The sequence below is a fragment of the Urocitellus parryii genome, chromosome 3 (assembly GCF_045843805.1).
Source record: "Urocitellus parryii isolate mUroPar1 chromosome 3, mUroPar1.hap1, whole genome shotgun sequence".
In the NCBI taxonomy this organism is placed as follows: Eukaryota; Metazoa; Chordata; class Mammalia; order Rodentia; family Sciuridae; genus Urocitellus; species Urocitellus parryii.
In genome coordinates, this window is record NC_135533.1 from 86,350,810 (window position 1) to 86,371,070 (window position 20,261).

General features: G+C 39.9%; 1 protein-coding gene across 4 annotated transcripts in view; it reads left to right on the forward strand.

Annotated features, from left to right (window-relative positions):
- Creb5 (cAMP responsive element binding protein 5) overlaps positions 1 to 20,261 on the forward strand; it is a 398,582-nt gene that overhangs the window by 363,448 nt on the left and 14,873 nt on the right. The gene's annotated exons all lie outside the window — the stretch shown is intronic.

Genomic DNA, 20,261 nt, shown 5'->3' on the forward strand with positions numbered 1-20,261 from the left:
AGTCACAAAAAAGATTATCATATTCATACATTAGATTCCTAATTTTAAACCCACGATTTACTTACTGTAAATTATGTGTGAAAACATACTGTGTATTTGTCCAGAATTTGTCTTCGTTCCAGTTTATACAATACTTTATTTGTAAAGGCTCACAAAGGAAATTTTTATATTTTGAATAAAAATGAAATTTAATGTATACATTGCCATGATTTGCCTATATTTGTTTTGTTTTTCAATGAAAATAATAAATTTGTAGAATTTCCTCCCCCAACCCCAACCCCCATCATTTCTACTTTTTGCCACAGGGTTAGCAACAGATGTACAGTCCAGGGTTGCAACATAACTGGGCCAGCCAGGAGCAGGGTAGGAGGGTCATGTGGTGAAATGAGGGGTCCCGGGATAAACTAATTAAAACCTGTACCTTTGCTGACTCACTGTTAAGGCAGGCCCAGATCTTACCCACCACATGAGAAATAACTATAACCAGTAACCAAAGTCAAAACATCACAAGCAGAGATTGGCATAAAGCAGCCAATAAACCTTTTGTGGATTTTTCTTAATAAATCACTTACTAAACAAATGATTTTTCTCATCCTGGGCAGCTGCTGATACATTAGCAGACGTGTACATAACCAACGAATTAAAAAAAATAAAAATAAAAGAAATGAGCCAGAGAAGGACAAAGTACTATGTCTGCTAGTGGCCCCTGAAAAAGTGATAAACACTAATGACTGTCATCACTCAGACGACTTTGTGCTGTTTTGAGCATCTCCCTGCCCCAGTATTTCATTGCAATTGATGGGCTCTCTTGTCACCCTCCAAGCACTCAGGCTAAACAGAGCTAGTAGGACACTTCAAGTCTTGGAGGCTAAGAATGTGCATCTCCACTTGCCTGCAGGGCCTGCAAGGGACAGCTTGACATGGGCATCCTTTGGCCTCCTTGCTGCCCCTGCTAACCCAGCCCTGATAAATAAGCCAGCTAATTGAATTAATAAACAACTCTTTCTTATTTTTTTTTAACGGCCAGCTGGCATGCCATCAAAATGTGTGATAAATTATCTGTCACTGCTTTTAACCACAGCAGGGGCAAAGTGGAAAAATTAGCCACTTTCAACCCTTTCTGGAGCTCCCCGCCCCACTCCTCAGTTTGCTTAGCTATAGGATTCTTCTCCCTGTCCCTGGTCTCTCGCTCTGGCTGAGGTCCAGAACAGAGTCGCTCTGAGTGGAGAAACATATTTGGCTGCCCCAATGATGAATCCTTAAGCCCCGGCTCTGTGGTGGGATGCTGACATTCCTCGCCGGTCTGTGGGAAAGCAAGATTTGTCTGCTGCCCTGGCAAGAAAGGTTCGGATATGAGCCTGTGGTTTAAGCCCACAAGATTCTTGTTAAGGGAGGGGGTGTGATGTGGTTCACGAGCGAGAGGTTATGATGTCTGCTTTCTCTCGCTCCACCTCTAATGCCAAACAGCTTTCTTCGAGCCTTTTGCAAAAGGTTCACCAGATGCTTCCTAATGGCCGGGGCTGCCCGTGGTGCCATTCACTTTTCACGCGTTTCTGCACCTTAGAAGCTTTTCTTCAGTTTCTCCTTCTGCCTTCTTTTCTTTGTCTCCTCCAATACCGCATCACAAGTCACTATTGTTAAAGGTATTGATTTTTACAAGCTGTTCTTCAGGATCATTCCCCAGAATCATGCAATCTATAAACAGTTCTGTACAATTTAAGGACACTTTTCTTGATTCATTTTTTCTGATGGTCTCCAGTGCAGTTGCTCCAAGTTAGAAAAATAAACAGTCCCCATCAGGCTCAACCCATGTGTAGACATCATTAGGCCTTCCCCTCCACTCACCGTGGTATAGAGACCTCCCGGGGTTCACCGGCCTCAGGAAGCATCTGGGTCGTATGTCCCAGTTTAACACTGTAATTCTCTGAGAGGTGCTCGAATTTTTAGGATGTTGCCTTGTGTAATAATATACAAATCATCGGCAGGGAACTGTCTGGAACTGGCACCAGATGTCGGCTGGGGTGAAGGCAGGGTTCTTGATCTGTTTGATTCACAGGCTTTTGGAAGCTTTTTTTCCAGAGCCTCTGTGCTTCACTGCCTATGAGGAACAGCACCTTAATTCCTTAATTAATTACCCTTAGTTAGAGCTACTTTGGAATCTGATAAAGAGAAGGCTTGTTTTTGTTTGTGGAAGAAAATAGACCTTTTGGGACAAACTTCATGTAACTGCTAAAGTCAGACCTCCACGATTATCAGGCAAAAAATGGGTACTGTGCTCTTCCTTAGTGTTTGGTTATATTTTATATTAGAATGTTTGCTACAGCTTTCTTGTGAATTCTTTGATAATTTCCAGTCCTGGCCAGGCTAGGCCTCTCTGGATCCAACAGCTTCTTAATGGGGTTGGGGGTGGGGCAATGGAGAGAGGAATTAAAGTTATTCTGAACCAACAATGTGAAGTATTGTGCTTGTGAAACTCCAGCCCGTTCACACCTCTGTGGAACAGTAACTGGCTGCCCTGAAGAATGCACTTGAACTCCACGGGACAGAATCCAAAAATTATAACAAGGATCCTGTTTAAAGGGCTATAGGAAAATCTCAGAGCAGATTTCTACATTATTTCTAGCACCTGGTCATGTGCCCTTGTACTTTCTTCTTCCCCTGGCCCATGTCATCCTGGCATGCACACACTCACCTGGCCACAAGCTTAGATCTACCTCCTTGGTCATGAGGCAGTACACATCCTGGAGACAGAGTGGGGCAGTTTCAAAAGAATATTATCAATAGTGAGAGATCACTGAAAGAGGAGATAGCCAACTTGTATCCAGTTTTGTGACCACCCATTTTATATGCCTTTCCCCCAACCCTTTCAAAGACAATGAGCAACATGAAATAGAAAATTAAAATTTACTTTGTTTGGGCACTCGATGTTTAACAAAAAAGATCTGAGAAGAGAAAGAAATAAGGAAAAGTTCTATACAGACCGATTTGTGTATTTCTAGAGCCTTCATTTGAAATTCTTTGTGCAAAAAGGTAGGGTGGAGTAAGAGGAGAGTCCCTGTCCCCACTTATTGACTAAATAAATGGTGAACCTCTCCACTAAAAGAGTATATGAGAATGTTATTGGAATCTCTGAGTTTTGGTGATTGTTTGAAAGTAGAAGTCTTAAAGGCCCTCCTTAATTCAGAGCCCGTGTTCTGACTTTTCTGCTGATGAATGTAGTATATATCTCTTTTCCTACCCTACCGGCCTAAGTCCATGTGCCAATCTAATAAGTCACTAAGTGAAAAAATGTCAGAACTTAGACTTGCTGTGTGATTCCCTTAAAAGACCTCTACAGGGCTGGAGTGACTTGAGAGATAACAGAATATAATCTCATAACCATTTGAGGAAGCCAGAGGAAGAAAGCAAGAGAAGGGCCCCAGCCACCATTGGTGAAAGAGAATACCGTGGTGCCCTTTCAAAGCACTCCTTATAAGCTCTCGGGATCTGCCTTGTCTCCTGCACAGACCGGCACACCAGAAGGTGACAGATGTTGCCTGCCAGGAGAGCACCTGTCTCCAGCTGAGGAGACACAGATGCCTGTGGGCTTAGCAGACCCTGGCCAGCCAGTCCCCCATGGCACAGTGGCTCATACTGTCTCCGTGGTTCCTGATGAGAAGCAGCCCAGCCTCAAAACACATTGAGTTGATGCCACCGAAAATGCAGAGCACATGGCTGTTAGCATTTTCATATGTCATCTCTGTTTCTTATTTACTATTCTAGATGCAGTTGAGTGCCACACTAGTCCCCAGGCTAGCAGAGGAAGCCTGGAGCAGCAGTCAGGAGGCCTGGGTTCCAATAACCTTCAACCTTGAACTTATCATGTGATCCTATGACCCATAATCTCACTGACCCTCAGTCCTTCAGTGTTCAAAATGAAATAGTCTTTGCCCAGGAAGCTCCAAAATTCTTCCTATTATTAGAATCTCTGGTTAAACAAAAATATTTTTAAAAAATTATTTTTGAGGTTCCAGGAGATTGAACCCACTGGTGCTTTACCACTGAGCTACATCCCTAGTCCTTTTTATTTTTATTTTGAGATTGGGTCTCACTAAGTTGTTGAGGCTGGTCTCAAATTTGTGGTTCTCCTTCCTCAGCTCCCTGAGTTTTGGGGATTATAAGTTTGCACCACCACGTGCACCAAGTTTGTGATGTTACTGTTATCACAGCCATCCCAAGCCTCAGAGTAGACTGATGTGAATTTGATAAGCATAAGGAGGAAATGTCACAAAGAAGACACTTTGTGTTTTAGTTGGATTTTGAAACCAGCCAGCTTCATACCCATGTCACAATGGTCTGTGATGTCTCCTTGAAAGAAATGAAATAAATAACTTATTAATAGATGTCATTTAGTCATAGTTTAGTTAGCCTGGCTCTCAGGTTAAGGCAGGGATTTTTCAACTTTGGCTTTATTGAAATTTTGACCTGGATAATTCCCTGTGTTAGCCGTTGTCTTGTGAGTTCTAGAATGCTTAGCAGAATCCCTGCTCTCTATCCTCTAAATATCAGTAGCACCTCCTCCAAGTATAACAACAACAAAAAATGTAACCAATATTGCCAGATGTCCTTCAAGGGGCAGAATTGCCCTCAATCACTGTGTTAAGCCATGATTAAAAATTTCAGTTTAGGCTCAAGTTAACTACATATATCTGACATGCTGCAATTTAAAAATGCTAGTTAGCCCCCAAACACCAGCATTCTCTAACTCAAGTTAAAGCAATCTAAATTTGATCTAAACATCTCAATAGAAAAATACCTATTTCGTCTGTGATATCATAGCATCTTGCAGACAATGGAGTCAATTACATTTTGAGTTCTTTAGGAATGGGCTGCATCTTGTCATTTCTTACTGTGCACAAAGTAAAAGTGTTGAAAGAATGAGTACCTTCCCTCCAAGCACCAAGGCAGTGCAGAATGAAGAGCTGCCACACTCAGCCAGTCATTCCGTGTGACACTTACAGTACCCAAGGAAATGAAGCAAGTACTTGCCAGTTGGAAGGGTGGAAGGAATCTTTGGGAGGGAAGCTGCCATTAGTCTAGCTGAAGTGGAGCCAGATGAAAACCCTCTTTTGGTTTTAAATAAAAAGGCGTGGAACATTTAATGACCAGCTTCAGGACATCAGAGCTCAGGCTGTGCCTCATCATGCTCCATCAGGAGCTCATGAGCATGAAAAGTTGTTAGTTTAGGTCCCTCTGTATTTTGGTGGCCCCAAATTATTGGAAATCTCATAGGTGCATCTAATATGTTAATCCCCTTAAAACGGCAGTCTCACTGTTTTTCCCAATTACTTGAAGAGTCTGACTTTAAATTGCATTTGAAATGTTTCACTCAGTTGTCCTGACAACGTCTTTTCTCAGAATAAACAGAATCTACCTCTGTCACTGTAGACACTAGTACTATATTGACTTTGTTTTCACCTTCCATATTTTATAGGTATTCTTTGAACCAGACTTAAAACTCGAGTGAATATTAAATCTAAATTCATGAATCAATTAATGCAATCATTAGGTCTGATTTATGAGAGTGATGGATTTCATCTTTTTATTTTGAAACCATTAAGTTCTGAAATGATCACAGTTGACTTAAGGGTGTGCATTCGCCTCTTACCTGGGTACTTATTTTCATTTAGGAGGAACTCAATCGCACTAATGCTGCACAGTATCTTCCAACTCCCTCTCCACATCCTGGCCAGGATTGTCTTAGTTTTAAAATAGGTCAGTTTTCCCAACAAGTCCATTCATTGAGTTTGAAAGGCAAATCTTTGAAACCCCCACCCCCACCCCCTTTACAGCACTAGGTAAAGATTATTTGTTGCAGCATCCCTTTGATAATACTTAGCTAGTCTACAACTTACAGTGGTTCTGTTTATTTTTTATCTGGTACAAAGACAATATGTGTTCAGTAGAAACTATACTTAGATGGTGCACGCCTATAATCCCAGCAACTCAGGAGGTTGAGACAGTAGGATTGCAAGTTCAAGACCAGCCTCAGCAACTTAGCCAGGCTCTAAGCAACTTAGGGAGACCCTATGTCAAAAAAAATGAGTTGGAGACATAGCTCACTGTTAAAGTGCCCTTAGTACAAAAAAACAGAGAAAGAAACTGTACAACTAAGAATTTCAAATTTTGAACATTTTCTGGGCTAGTAAAATATACCATTTCCCATGTTCTCCCAGTCAGCCAGGAGACCAAGATGGAAAATAGAATTGATGCTGTACTGTGTTCCTAAGTTGCAGTTTGTAGTACATTAAGTGTATTAAATATATTTTCAACTGATTTCATCATACGAAGGGTTTATCAGGACATGACCCCACTGTCAGCCCAGGAGAATCTCTACTTTATTGATAATGGATATTACAGAAATCTGAATGGTATCTGAAATCAAAACAACTCCAAGAGTAGTGGAATTAAAAGAGAGTCCCATTCAGAGAGCTCACCATCTCTGCATGGGAAACCTGGCCCAAAATGATTCAAAGAGAAGGGTAACTATTTTTCTAGAAGGTAGATTTTGTGTAGAAGTTAGTCTCTGCATCATCAGTCTGGGTCACACAAATGCATGTCTAGAATGCCAAATCCTATCCCATGGTGCACATGCTATCTTTAAATGAAAAATAAAAAATGGTTAAAAAGAAAGAGACTTTAAAAAATGAGGACATGCTTCTATATCCACCCACTTTCCCTCTGTCTCTAATCTTTCATCCAAGAACATGAAGGAAGCAATGTTGGGCACCCAGATCAAATTAAAGATTATTGAATAGAATGAACAAAAGCACTTAGATATATTTTCTCTTGTTGAAATCTAATTTTGGTTTTTTGTTTTTTTTTTTAACTTAGGGGAAACAGTTGGGGTTGGTCACAGAAGAGTATATTTCTTTCTTTCTTTGTTTACAAATTGAATTTTAGTACATATCCCTCCCACTTCCAGAAAGGATTTTGAGTTACTAAATAATACAAGTCAACTTAGCTTATTTAAAAAAAAGATAGCACTACTCATAGCAAATGCTACCCAGCCATAAAAAGCCGACTACTTGACTATTGACAGTCGCCCTCTTTGGCAAAGCATACAATATGTGGTAACCCACCAAGGAAGCTTAATAATGATACACTTCCCATAGTGAATGAGTTTTGGAAAGAAATCAAAGGATTCCTTTGAGCAAAAAGAAAAGGGGAAATAGCAGGCATTGAATTGGTACCAAGAAAAACAATCCATCTTCTGCTTTAAAAATTATTCCCACTCAGATGGGCTTAGTCTCATCAGTTAGTCAGACTAAAACCAATGGTGAGCTCACTTAATGTGAACATGTGGGAGAAAATGCTTTCATTCCATACTAGAGTAGAACATCTGCCTTGTAGGAAAGCAGCCCTTCAGTGGGAAAGGCCCTTCTCCTCATAAGCTGGGCTTCACTTATGTCAGTTCTGAAGACCTAAGAATGCTCTTTAAACATGATGAATTTCCAAAGGCAGGCTGGGTCCTGGTAGGTTGATTGTTGGTGAGAATGTGTCATAGAAATGGGAGAACATCTCCCTGTCGCTAGAACTGCTATCACTATTTCCACTTGGCTTAGTGGTTGACACATTTGGTTAACCATTTTGTTAGCCTCTGGTTAACCATGTGTGGTTTGAAAACCTCACAGAAGTGGGCACATTTCTAAATATAACTTGTTCATACAAAAACAGCCCCATAGGGTGCTATTCCTTCCTCATACACCATATCAAATCCAGACACTCTTGCTGGCATATGGTGAAGGAAAGAAACCACTTGATATTACCACTTTGGTAATTGATTTATCTGGAAAACACAGTAGAATGGACAATTCTACCCAAAATGGAACTGAGCTTGCTTTGAATTTGGAATATTCTGACTCAATCTTCTGTTCACTTCTCTCGTACAATAATTCTTACATTTTTCAGTGTAAATCAATAAATACCAGAACCATTAGGTGGAACACATTTTCCACCTCTAACAGAGCCAACTTGCTTTCTCATTTGCCCCTCTTCCCGTGTTTTCTTCCCTGCCCTTGGTCCTTGCTTCTTTTTCTCCTTCTTGCCTTCTCCATTGTGCTCTTTTATTATCTGCCATTTTTTCCTCTAAGCAGGAAACTGCTGAGCTAACCAGGCTGCACCACAAAGAACAAAACTCAAGTTCAAATTTCTCCCCTGTTTCCTTTACTAACTTGCAAGCAGGAAACTTGACATTGCTTCACAAAAATTTTCTACATCACCAAAAGGTGGGGATTGATCTTTGTCCATATCTGCAAAGAGCTTTGTCCTTTCTGGAGGAAGGTCCTGACTTAGGGCAAGCTACAGTGTCACAGTCATTCCCTGGTGAGCCCTTGCTTAAGAGAGATGTGGAGTTGGAAAAGAAATCGCTTGAACTGGGAAAGAAGACAGATCATGAAAATGATATCTTCAGCTTGTTAAGAGAGAAATTCTTGGAGAAGCCATTTTCAATTAATAAATCAACCAGAAAGCTTTCTATTTGGCATTTTTAGAATGGTGCTCAGTTGTGACAATGTGATTTAAAGAGATGGTCACACACACACAAACACACACACACACACACACACACACATTACTTATATTGTTGGCAGTAAAACAGTAAATTTAGATCTCTGGGGGTTTTTTTCTGGTTTTTTGAATTGTATACCGTGGAGATAATAGAAACAGAGAGGCAAAGAGATAGCTTAGCAAGGGCCTGTGATTCCTCTGCTAAAAATGAGACAAGTAGTTAATGCATTCTGATTGTCAGACCATCTGAAAAAAAAACTTTTACAAAATCTCTGAAACTAGGGGGAAAAAAAGACATAGAATACTCAATATTTTCCAATACCCAGTATTAATGGAAGTTTTGAAGTATAGTGAGAACCAGCATGATTTAGATACATCTTCACAGGCATATTTCAAAAGCTCTTCCTAAGTGTGGCTTTCTACTATATACATGCACATGTGGCTGGATTCGTCATAAAGTGAGTGGCTCTTCTTTGAAATGCTTTAAATGTAGAAGTGAAGGGGAAAGTGGAGGTTTTGTGTTTTGTTCTGGCTTCCCCCCTCACAGCCCTGTTCTCTCTGGTGCTATTTGCCTAAAGCACTACAGACTGTGCTGTGATGGATCTTCTTGTTTGTGATGATTATCCTTCACCCTGAGTTTCTCAAAGGTTTCTAGAGGCCCATCCTGCTCAGAGAGATCAGACAGTTCTACAGAGCAGGATGGATTCTCAGTTGCTCAAAGCTCAAGCACTAAGGATAAATGTTGTCCAATGGGTTTGCTGGGTTAAGGACCATATCATTCAGACCAAACACAGGAGGCCCGGGACTCTTGTTCAACAGGGCGGTAGAACCTCTCAGTGATTTGGCTATTGGTCCAGTGGCCTTGGACCACCATCACTCACAGAGTCCTAAAAGTAAGTCAAGCAGAAAACATAATCCCTTGCTTCCTCCCATTCTTCTCCTGTAATCATGTGGGAGAAAATGCTTTCATTCCCTACCAGAGTAGAACATCTGCCTGGTAGGAAAGCAGCCGTTCAATGGGAAAGGCCCTTCTCCTCCTAAACTGGGCCTCTCTTAAGTCAGGTCTTTAAACATGATGAATTCTCAAAGGCAGGCTGGGTACTGGTTCATGGTGACCAGTGACACCAGCAGGACTGAACACACATACAGCCTCAGATGTGGATACCAAGGGACAAGTTAACCATACCTCCTTACAATCATGGACCTCATAATCAGAGGGAAAGACCCGGAGACTTCTTAACTACAATAAGTTTCAGGCCCCCTGGGCCAGAACACCAAATGTTTCCAGCAGGGGTCTGATGGCCCCTGGTCACAACTGGAATGAAACCAAAAGAAGACAGGCCTACAGAGCAACTGATTTGGATCACTCTCCCAAGGGCTAGACAGAGTGTGTTCAGAGAAACCTCCTCTCCACTTCCCTGAGGGCTTTTTAGTCAAATGTCCAGACTCTGAAGTTTGGGCATTAGAGCTATTGAGGTGTTCCTTGGGGATGGAGCTAAAGGCAGTGCCTACTGAAGGCAGCTGCCCTCACAAGACCATGGGGAAGGATCTGCCAGAGAACTGGGTGATATGGCAGCAACTATCTGCTCCCCTAGAGCATCCCACTCCCAAGTCTTGCACCTCCTACATCAAGTGCTACAGTGGGATTATTGTCATGATGGTCACCAAGCACCTACCTAGGCACTGTCATACATTAAAAAGGATACCTTTTATGTACCTAAGGTTACCAGCTGACCATCATGCTTGGAATTATGGGAACTGTAACACTGAGGAGAAATCCTTTCCATCACTATTCATTTCACCACCTTTTGCCAAATAATTAGGTCACCCACTCAGGAAAGGCCCTGTGATACACATATGGAGTGAAGTTTTCTGTGGGAACTTGAACTCTGAATTTCCTGACTTCTGTGCAATTAAAATCCCCAACTCAGTGCTGCATTAGCATGGATTTTCCATAGTGAGTTATAAATGCAAAGTTCTATGTTTCATATGTATTTTTCTAACATATGTTACTGCCTATGTTTCTTATTAAATGCTCATCCAAAATAAAATAACAAGGGATTACTTTTTTTTCCAATAGAATTTTCTTCTATAAAAGCTGGGAATAAGCCCTCACCTAAAGTTACCCAGGTTTGCAGGTGCTGGGTTTTTAGGGGTGAGTGGTGTGTGCCAGCAAGACAAAGGGCATTATTCTTCCTGCTGTCACCCCCAGAAAGGGTTCTTTCAGTGGAGAAGATTGCAAGCCAATGCTTCAAGGACAATACACGATTAGGCACCACTCTAGGAGACTTTAAGGCAGCAATCAGGCAGGCAATCCACAAATACTTATTTTACATTCACCATGTATTCAGTGCCTTTAAAATTCCCAAGGAAACCAGCATATAGTATCTTCCAGGGCTGAATTAATACCAGAGGTCATCCTATAGTGTCAAAGGAGCTCAGTGGCAGAACAGATTGATAACGTTTCACCAAGGTATGGAACTATGGAGAAAACAAGAAAAGTCTATTTAAAGCTGAACTTGACGAGTGTTCCCCCTTATCCCTTCCCTCTAAATCCCTTAATAACCCCCATTTCTGACACACATGCATGTATACACTACCGTCACCACCAACACTGTCACCATTTCTACCCCAAAACTGAACCTAATGTATGGGTCAATGCATCAGAATTGCTTTTAACAATGAACACTTTTTTGAAATAGGAAAACCTGCTGAGACATATGAATACAAGGATGTTCATCCCAGTAGGTGGCAAAATGAGAGCAGGGTGCATGTCCATCCATACTCCCCAGAGAAAACCCAGAACCTATAAGATGTGATATTGACATCTTTGGTGGGGGTAAGCCAATGAAGTGACACAGGCTTAGACACATGGGAGCCTGTGCAGAGACAAATCAGATTTTGGTTCTCTAATCCAGTTTTATGGATGCAGCTGGAAAAACCACATCAACTGTTGTGATGATCTTTACAGAGTTAAATAAAATCCCTGCATCCTTCAGATATATATATATATATATATATATATATATATATATATTCATATTTCAAGCTACATCTTCCTTAAGGTATTTTGGACAGGGTCTATTTATTTATTTATTTATTTTGGTTAGTTTTCTTTGTTTCATTTCTGTTAATCAAGCATAAGCTGTTACACTGTGTCCTGGTAAATTTCTCTTAGTAGACAAGTTCTGGTGGGTCCTGATTCTTCGGTGGCTGCCTAGAACACCTTCTACTAATGTTGTGTCACACACAGTGATGGCTCTGGCTGCTGCATAGCCTCCTTAGTTGTAAACCAGCTAGAAGATGTTCAAGTTGCAAGAGAAGGAGAGTACTGGTATCTTGCAGAGGCTTCAACCCCCTAGAGGCAAATACTAAAAACTTGGCATTAACTTTCCAGGGCAAAAATATGTTTTTGGCCTTTATCATTTTCACACCTCTGTTTTGCTTGTGGTGACATTGTAATGGATATTATTAATCATGCGATGAAGTCGAGAGTTTCTATCAGCACCCTGTTAGAAGAAAAGAGATTCTTATTTTGCTTTACCTTTTACTTTTTATATATATTTTTAAGGAACTGGGGATCTATTCCAGGGCCTCACACAGGGTAGACAAGCACTCTACCAGTGAGCTACACCCTCAGCTTTTTGCTTCTTTTTTTTTAAGTTATTTTCAAAATTGAGGTAAAATTCACATCATATAAAATTAACCATTTTAAAATGTACATTTCAGTGGCACTTAATGCATTCAACATGTTGCATAACCAATCGCCTCTATCTAGTTCCAAAATATTTTCATCACCACAAAAGGAAACCATGTGACCGTAAAGCAGTCACCCTCCCTCCCTCCCTGGCAAATACTAATCTATTTGTGTCTCTATGGCTTTACCTATTCCAGATATTTCGTATAAATAAAATCATACAAAGCGTGACCTTTTATGTCTGGCTTCTTTCAATTAGCATAATGCTTTTGAGATTCACGCATATTGTAGCATATATCAGTACTTCATTTCTTTTTATGAATGAATATTCCATTATGCTTTATTCTGAACTTTTAAAAATCAAAAGCAAAACAAAATATTTTAATACTAAGCAAAAAAAAATGTTTTAATTTGTTTTCTTATTTTTTTCCTCAAAAGTTGGTTATCAATCCCTTCTCCACCCACTCAACCCCCATCCCCAAGACAGCACCACTCTGTCACACTAATTCTATATTTCCTTATGGTTTATAGTTTCTTGTCTCATCACATATCCCCATTTCATGGAGAAGGAATTGCAGCTCCAGGTGACAGCCCGGGTTGGTGGAGCCAGGCTTTAAAATCAAGGCTTCTCACTCCAAGTCATCCGTCTTCTTTTTCTGAAGTTCTCCATAATAGCAGGCTTTTCTTCCCTTCTTTGAGACGTTCATGCAATTCTGTTTTCCAATAGAGGTGGACTCCTAACACTTAGCAAGCACCAGCTGCGATCCCTTTTCTGATGGAATAGGGATTCTGCCTCTTTTGATAGGTAGATGAAGACACCTGGATATGTGGTTTATTTAGCAAGGGACTTAAAAGCTGTCTTAGTATTGTTAAGACTAGCTTTGGCTCTCAGAACAGCAGTTTGTCCTGAAATTTACTGAAGTGGACAACCTCAGAGATGCTCACAATTGTGATGAATTAGAACAGACAGTTGCTGAGTCCAAGAGATGCAGAGAAGTGATTATCTGAAAGAAAACCATTCTACAAATGTGCACTTATTAATTTCTTCATTTGACAAGAATAAATTGAAGGCTCACTCTTGCAGAACTGTAATTAATATATGATTTAGATATTAATATGAAAAAGGCTAGCAGTGAAATTGCTAAGATTTGTCTCTGGGGTTTGTTGGGCTCTGTAACCATCAAAGTGCAATGTATCACCTTGCTCTTGGGTGTGATCAAAACCTAGTTCTCACCCTTGCTTACACTAGAACCAGTGATGTTCCACTCTTCCCAGGTACCATTCTTATTTGTGAGATTTACTTGAGTCATTTTCCTATAAGCTTGAGTATCAATCTACAATTCAACGTTTTTGTGTTTGTACTGACTACATTGTTTCTAATATTTTCAGAATTAATAGTTTTTAATGCTATAAAATGGAAAATCATATGAATTTTTTTTCTTTCTTTCTGAGTCATGCACTGTCCTTTTCTTCCTAGGTCATATCTCCTCCCAACCTGATAAACTTATCTGAAGTTTTATTATCAAACCAAAATCTAAAGCAAACGAATATTTAAATTGTGCATTATTGAAGCTGAGTTACTTTACGAGAATTTTGAAAGAGGGGAATTTCATTCCAAATGATTAAGACAGTATGACTTTGGTTCATTATCTTAATGATATGCTTGAAATATACTTGGAGTTTAAGATTCATTGTGTGGCCAAGATCATGGGATAATTCTCATCTTGAAGCCCAGGTGTATTGGGCATTAAAACTATTTCTACCTTGGCCAATGAAGCTCATAGTATATAACTGTCCCATGATCATCATGGACAGTTGTCTTTCTACCTCTACTTCTCCTCAAGTTCAGAGCATTTATAATCATTTATAATCATTAAATTCAGTGGATAAATATCAGTTTGGGGATTGTTGTTATTGCTGCTGTTTTGCTAACTTGGAGACTTAATTTCAGAAATCCTTGATAGTTAAAACAAAGTCACTAATCATTAGTATTAAAAGACACAGCCAGTGAAAATTTATAGTCTCATACCATTAACCTTCTGGCCACTCAAAAGCCTGTGTTGACCACTTCTGTGACCTGCTACGTTTGGGGTGTTGGGGGAATGAGAAAACACACACACACACACACACACACACACACACACACACACACACATTTTAAACCAATGAAGAGGATACCCATAGTAACTGTTTTGCCTTAGAAAGGAAATACAGATTTTGTCATATTTGTATGTAGACAGCTTGTTATGTGTGGTCAACCCAGAAACACTACATTTTGATATCATATTCCTTTCTGGAACAAACCACAACAGCCACTTATAATTAAAACTTTTTTTAGAAAGAATGCTCCACCCCCCACCCCCCCACACACACACACTCAACTAACTTTCAAATAATGTTTAATAATTCGGCTTGGCTTTCAGAGTCAATAAAGTCCAAGCAATCTGCCTCACTGAAGATGGAGAAGAAAAGTTTTAAAGTCCCACAAATGTTCCTAGTTGGCATGAGCAAGCTGTTAATGAGAGAGAAATTGCCTGGGGTGGGTGTGGGCGGGTGCATACTCCTGCAGGAATGCAGGCATGGTTGTGGCGGTAATGACGGTGCGTGTACCTGGGCCACACAAGACCTGCTGGGACGCACACCAAGCTATGTGGGAAGTGAAAGAGTGGCTGGGTCCCGGCCATTATGGCCACACCGGGTTGAGATGATGTGGACAGCTGGCTTCTTACCAAGACTTAGATCCAGGGCAGCAGCCCACCCTCCCATCAGGAACAGTGAACAACGAGCTGGTAAAATACACAGAGCAAGTGAAAATGACCCCTATTGACTGGATCCAGCTGTGTGTCACGCTCTGTGAGTCTCTCCCAATTCACTCTTTCAAGTAAATGAATGTGGTAAAAAAAAGGATAGAAAGTCAACGGAATCTTTTTTTCTTCTTCTTCTTGCTTTCTATGCTTCGGGACCTTTTCAGTCATAGCCCTTGTTTTCAGAGCTGAAAAATATGTTTATTTGCTCATTAATTTCCTTCTCTCTCCCTTGCCTTTTCTTGGCATTAGGCAGAATGTTATTTAAAACAAGACACAGTTCAGCTTCAAAAAGAAAAAAATCATTCTGCAAAATACAGCTTGGACTCATTTACTGGTCATTTATCATTGCTCAGAGAGTGGGGTACAAATATCTATATTTGGTATATTTTAATGATTTACAGTGTGGTTACTCTTATTGGCACCGGTATATAGGGAAGCAGCAGGCTCCTTAGGACTTTGAGAAGTGTCCCAGACTGTTTTGAAGTGACATGGAGAATATTAAATGTGGCACATGCAGAGCAGCTTGATAATCATTTATCTTCACTGCTTTCCTTCAAATATGATGGCAGCTGATGTTTAGAGGGTAAACTCAACCCAGAGGCCTGAGGCTTTTTGAGGGAGACTCTCAGCCTTCATTTCCATAGGTCAGAGTGTATTTTTTCTCACCAGTGCTTTCAAAAAAGCTTTGTTTTTATGTATCTTCCGTTTGCTTTGCTTCAGACAGTGGGCAGGTAACAGTGTGCCTAGTGAGGTGCCTGGCACATAGTCAAGACCCAGTAAATATTTGTCGGGTGAATGAATAGTTAAATGGAATGTTATTAGCATTGCTAGTGTTATTGTCTTGGCATAGAACATGCAAGAACAGACTTGAGGCAATCAAGTAATTTCCCTTAACAGTACAAGCTAATTATTTGAGAGATGAAGATCTGGTGCATAGTATTTATTTGTCAGGCTCCATTTGCTCCTAATTAAAGGGGGAAAAGTTGTTTGTAGCATTGAAAAGACAACACGATGATGCCCCACTCCCAAAGAGCTTTTTCATTTTCCATGCCTCATTTTAGGGAAAATATATCAAGAGGAAGTTAGTGTGCATTCATTCCTCTTATTTATTATTTGTGTTTTCTTTTTCTTTTTCTCTGTTTTTGTTTTCTAGAGGGCAGGCTGGGTGTGGAGCCCGAGATCTTTTTATTTATTTATTTATTTATTTATTTATTTATTTATTTATTTATTTATTTATTTATTTATTTATTATTGGTTGTTCAAAACCTTACAAAGCTCTTGACATGTCATATTTCAAACATTAGTTTCAAGTGAGTTATGAACTCCCATTTTAGGATAGGAAAGGTAGCAGAATACAACAGTCACTAGTATGGCATTATGTAAAAATGTGAATGTGTAACGGATGTGATTCTGCAATCTGTATTTGGGGTAAAAAATGGGAGCCCGAGATCTTTTGATAGTGCTTTTATAGCCTATCTGCCCACAGGCCTCCTGCAATTGATTGTCCTAACCTGACTGATCAATAAAATCACGTTCCCGTACAAATAACACTTGCAGTGACCCAGGACAAAAAAATGCTGCACCCCTCATCATAAGCCTCAGAAGGCTTCATTCATTCCTTCACATTTCCACTCATCCATTCCTTCCAAAGATATTAATTCCATGTCTAATATGTACCAGGCTCTGTGCTAAAGCTGGGAAATTAACACTGAGCAAAATCCAACCTGGTTCCTGTTCTCCTGAAACTTATGATCTGGGATGATTGATGGATATTAATAGAATAATCATACTAAAAACCATATAACTAAACACAAACGCAAGCTTTTTTTATTTTTTGGTGGTGAGGATTGAAGCCAGGGCCTCATGAATGCTACACACACACTCTACCAGTGAGCCACATTCCCAGCCCTACAAACTAAATTTTTTTTTAAATAAAGGAATATAATTCTACTGGGACCATACACTATCAGGAATTGATTTACACTGATTGATTTACACATGGAAGCTTTGATCCTCATCCCCTGAACAATACAAAGATACTTCTAACTCCCCAAGGTGTAGAAAGTGGAGGAGGGAGAAGGAAGGTGCAGACCTTAGCCCTCCTTATCTGTGTTTTGAAATGGGTGTGGGGGTGTCAATTCCTTGCAATGCACAAGAGAGGTGAAGATGCTGAGTCCTGCATGGCTCTGTGCTGCAGGTGGGCTTTCTGGAAATTCTCTCTATCTACCCTCCCCTCCACCAAGCTCCAGAGAGTGTGCGTGCCTGGGGCTCCAGTTGTCTGCTAACAGACACACATGGCTACCGCTGGACCTCACAGCATGACCTCTCATCTTGACACCTTTTCTAACTCCTTCTCATCTTTTTCTGCCTTTCCTTTTGATGATGGAGAGGTGGCTTAACACAATTTATTCCTGTTTCTGGCACAGGGTGAATAGCATGCCTTCCCACACCTTCTTTCTGGTACAGAGAAAGGCTTCTGAGGTAGAGCACCTCCCTTCTTCTTAGCAGCTGAGTTCGGGAATGTGGCCCTGCCTCTCCCCTCTCTTTTTAGCCTTGCAGGGGCTTAGGGATTTAATATTTATAATACATGGAATAAGGTCCAGCACATATTGAGTGCTAAATTAATGATAGTTATTACTGTCAGTTCTTTTCACTGATATGAAAAGATGTTAAAGATATAGTGGTAAAGTGACAAAAAGCAGATTACAAAGCTACCTATTAGAAAAGGGGTTTGCATGAACATATCCTTCTAAATGCCAAGCAAATTTCTGAAGGTACATGTATTGTGCTAGAAATATACCACTTCAGAAGAGTACAAATGCAAAAGTTACATGTAAGGAATGAGACGGGGGCTTAGGAGAAGAAGGCTAGGCAGTAGTTGATTTTCTTTCTTTTACTATGCAATTATATACTTTTATAGTAATGAAATTATAAAAACATAGCTTAGAAAGTTCAACAATACTATCTACTAAATCAATTTTAAAAAGAAATCATGGTTTCAACATAATTTTTTTCATACTTTTTTTCACTCTTAAATTGGGAAATATCATTCAGAAACTTTCTCAGATTAAAGAAACATGTAAAGCAATTCAATGGCATACATTTGCTGTGCTGTTGTCAGAGGGTTTTTAAATTTTATCATGATTCCCCTGTTGTAAAATGATCCTACTTGTTCGTCCATCTCTACCTATGCATAAAGAATTGTCTGGAATGTTGTTTACCCACCAGTATAAACAACACATTTGGCTCCTGTGGGGCTGATGTCATTGCACTCTAAAGCATTGCTTAAATTTTTTATAATGAGCATTTTTATAAAAACAGTGAAATCATTTCTAAACCTTGAAAAGAGGAGCATAGTTGACTTTCCTTTTTAGTGGTCAACACAATGCTAGTGTCTGTCTTTCCCAGGCATTCAGGAAGCAAGCTTCCTCAGGATCATCTTTACGCACGTGGGTATTACCATGCAGTCACATGAACACCTTTTCATGAGAGGAGGCAGGTGGATTGGGTGGCTAGTAGATCAGGATGTAGGAAATGTTTTCAGCAACTATCTGCATCACTGAATATGCCATCCTGCCCTCCTTAAAAAAAAAAAAAAAACTAATGGAGTGTTTTTTTATGTCTAAAGATTTCAATTAATTGAATTAGTATTTTCTAATAGTTTGATGGTTAAGAATCATGAATGTTGTACAGAACTAGATAAGGTGATTTTGATCATCATTTAAATGCAACTCTCTCTTCTTTCACTGATTACACACCACTGCCATCAGGCAGATAAGAGTCCAAATCTGGAGAGAACTTGAACCCCTAGTAAATACTTGATGAAGCCACCGTGCGCTTGCCAGTTAGACTCTCATCTCTGGATAGGATACATTTCCAAGGAGTAACTGTCTTCCACAGTACTTGGCTCATTGTGCCCCTTGGGATGAGGATTATAACTGCCTACATAGAAGAAAAACAATTTTTAAGAAGCTGGGATATATTGATAACCAACTGGTTCTTTGGAAGGGACTTAGCAAATTATGACTGACCATCTGATTTTGTACAACTAAGAGATAAGAATGGTTTTGACATTTTAAATTATTAAGGAGGCAAAAACAAAAGTAGAGATTTTATGATGTGAAAATTATATGAAATTCAAATGTCCTGTCCCTAAATATTGGCGTTTGGGAAAATAAACACCATGCTCATACATTTACATAATGCCTATGGTTGCACAAGGAGTTGTACAAAACTGTCAGGCCCATGATGTTGAAAAGATGTACTGTATGGCTCTTTATAGAAAAAGTTGGCTCACTCTTGCTTTAAGTTCAAGTAGAAGTTTTTTGTGTGTTGTTTGCTGGTTAAAGAGGTAAAGAGCAATGCTTTTGTGCTAGAAATATACCATTGCAGAAGAGTACAAACGCAATACTCCAGATCATTCTACTTTCCTCACTTCCTTGTCAAAGTTGGAAGAAAGTAGCTAGGTGCAGTGGCACATGCTTACAATCCCAGAAGCTGAAGCAGGAGGATCACGAGTTCAAAGCCAGCCTCAGCAAAAGTGAGGTGCTAAGCAAATCAGTGAGACCCTGTATCTAAATAAAGTACAAAATAGGGCTGGGGATGTGGCTCAGTGGTCCAGTACCCGTGAGTTCGATCCCCCCCCCAAAAAAAAATAGTTGGAAGAAAGTAACCATGTGAGAAAAGTTAGATTATCAGAAGGGACCATGAGAGGACTTGGTAACAACTGAAGAGGACTTGCATACTGCCTCCAAAGCTTATGGATCACTACTGCTAACTTGAACTCTAACAACAGCAGTCTTCCTGCATTTGAAAATTTGAAACATTTCTTCCATGCATCTGAGAAATCTTTTGAGAGGTAGAATCTTTAATTCTTCTGATTCTTACAAAATGTAGCAACCTATCAGATGGGAGCCCTCTGTTCAGTGGCATTATCATATTGAATGGTACTGTTTGGTTTGCACTTGCATTTGGCTATCAATAGAATATAGTGCATGATTACAGAGTAGGAAATAACTTTTAGTGGAATACCTGAATCTTTAACAGCTATGGCTTACATTACTCCTCCTACCTCCCACAATATGTGAGTATGTGTTAATACTGAAGCTATCCTGCTACGAGTAGCAATGTAGACAATAGTACTTTGAAATATTATCAAACTGAACCCATGAGTCAATTTGCTTCAAAATTCCCATTGTGTCCACGAGTGA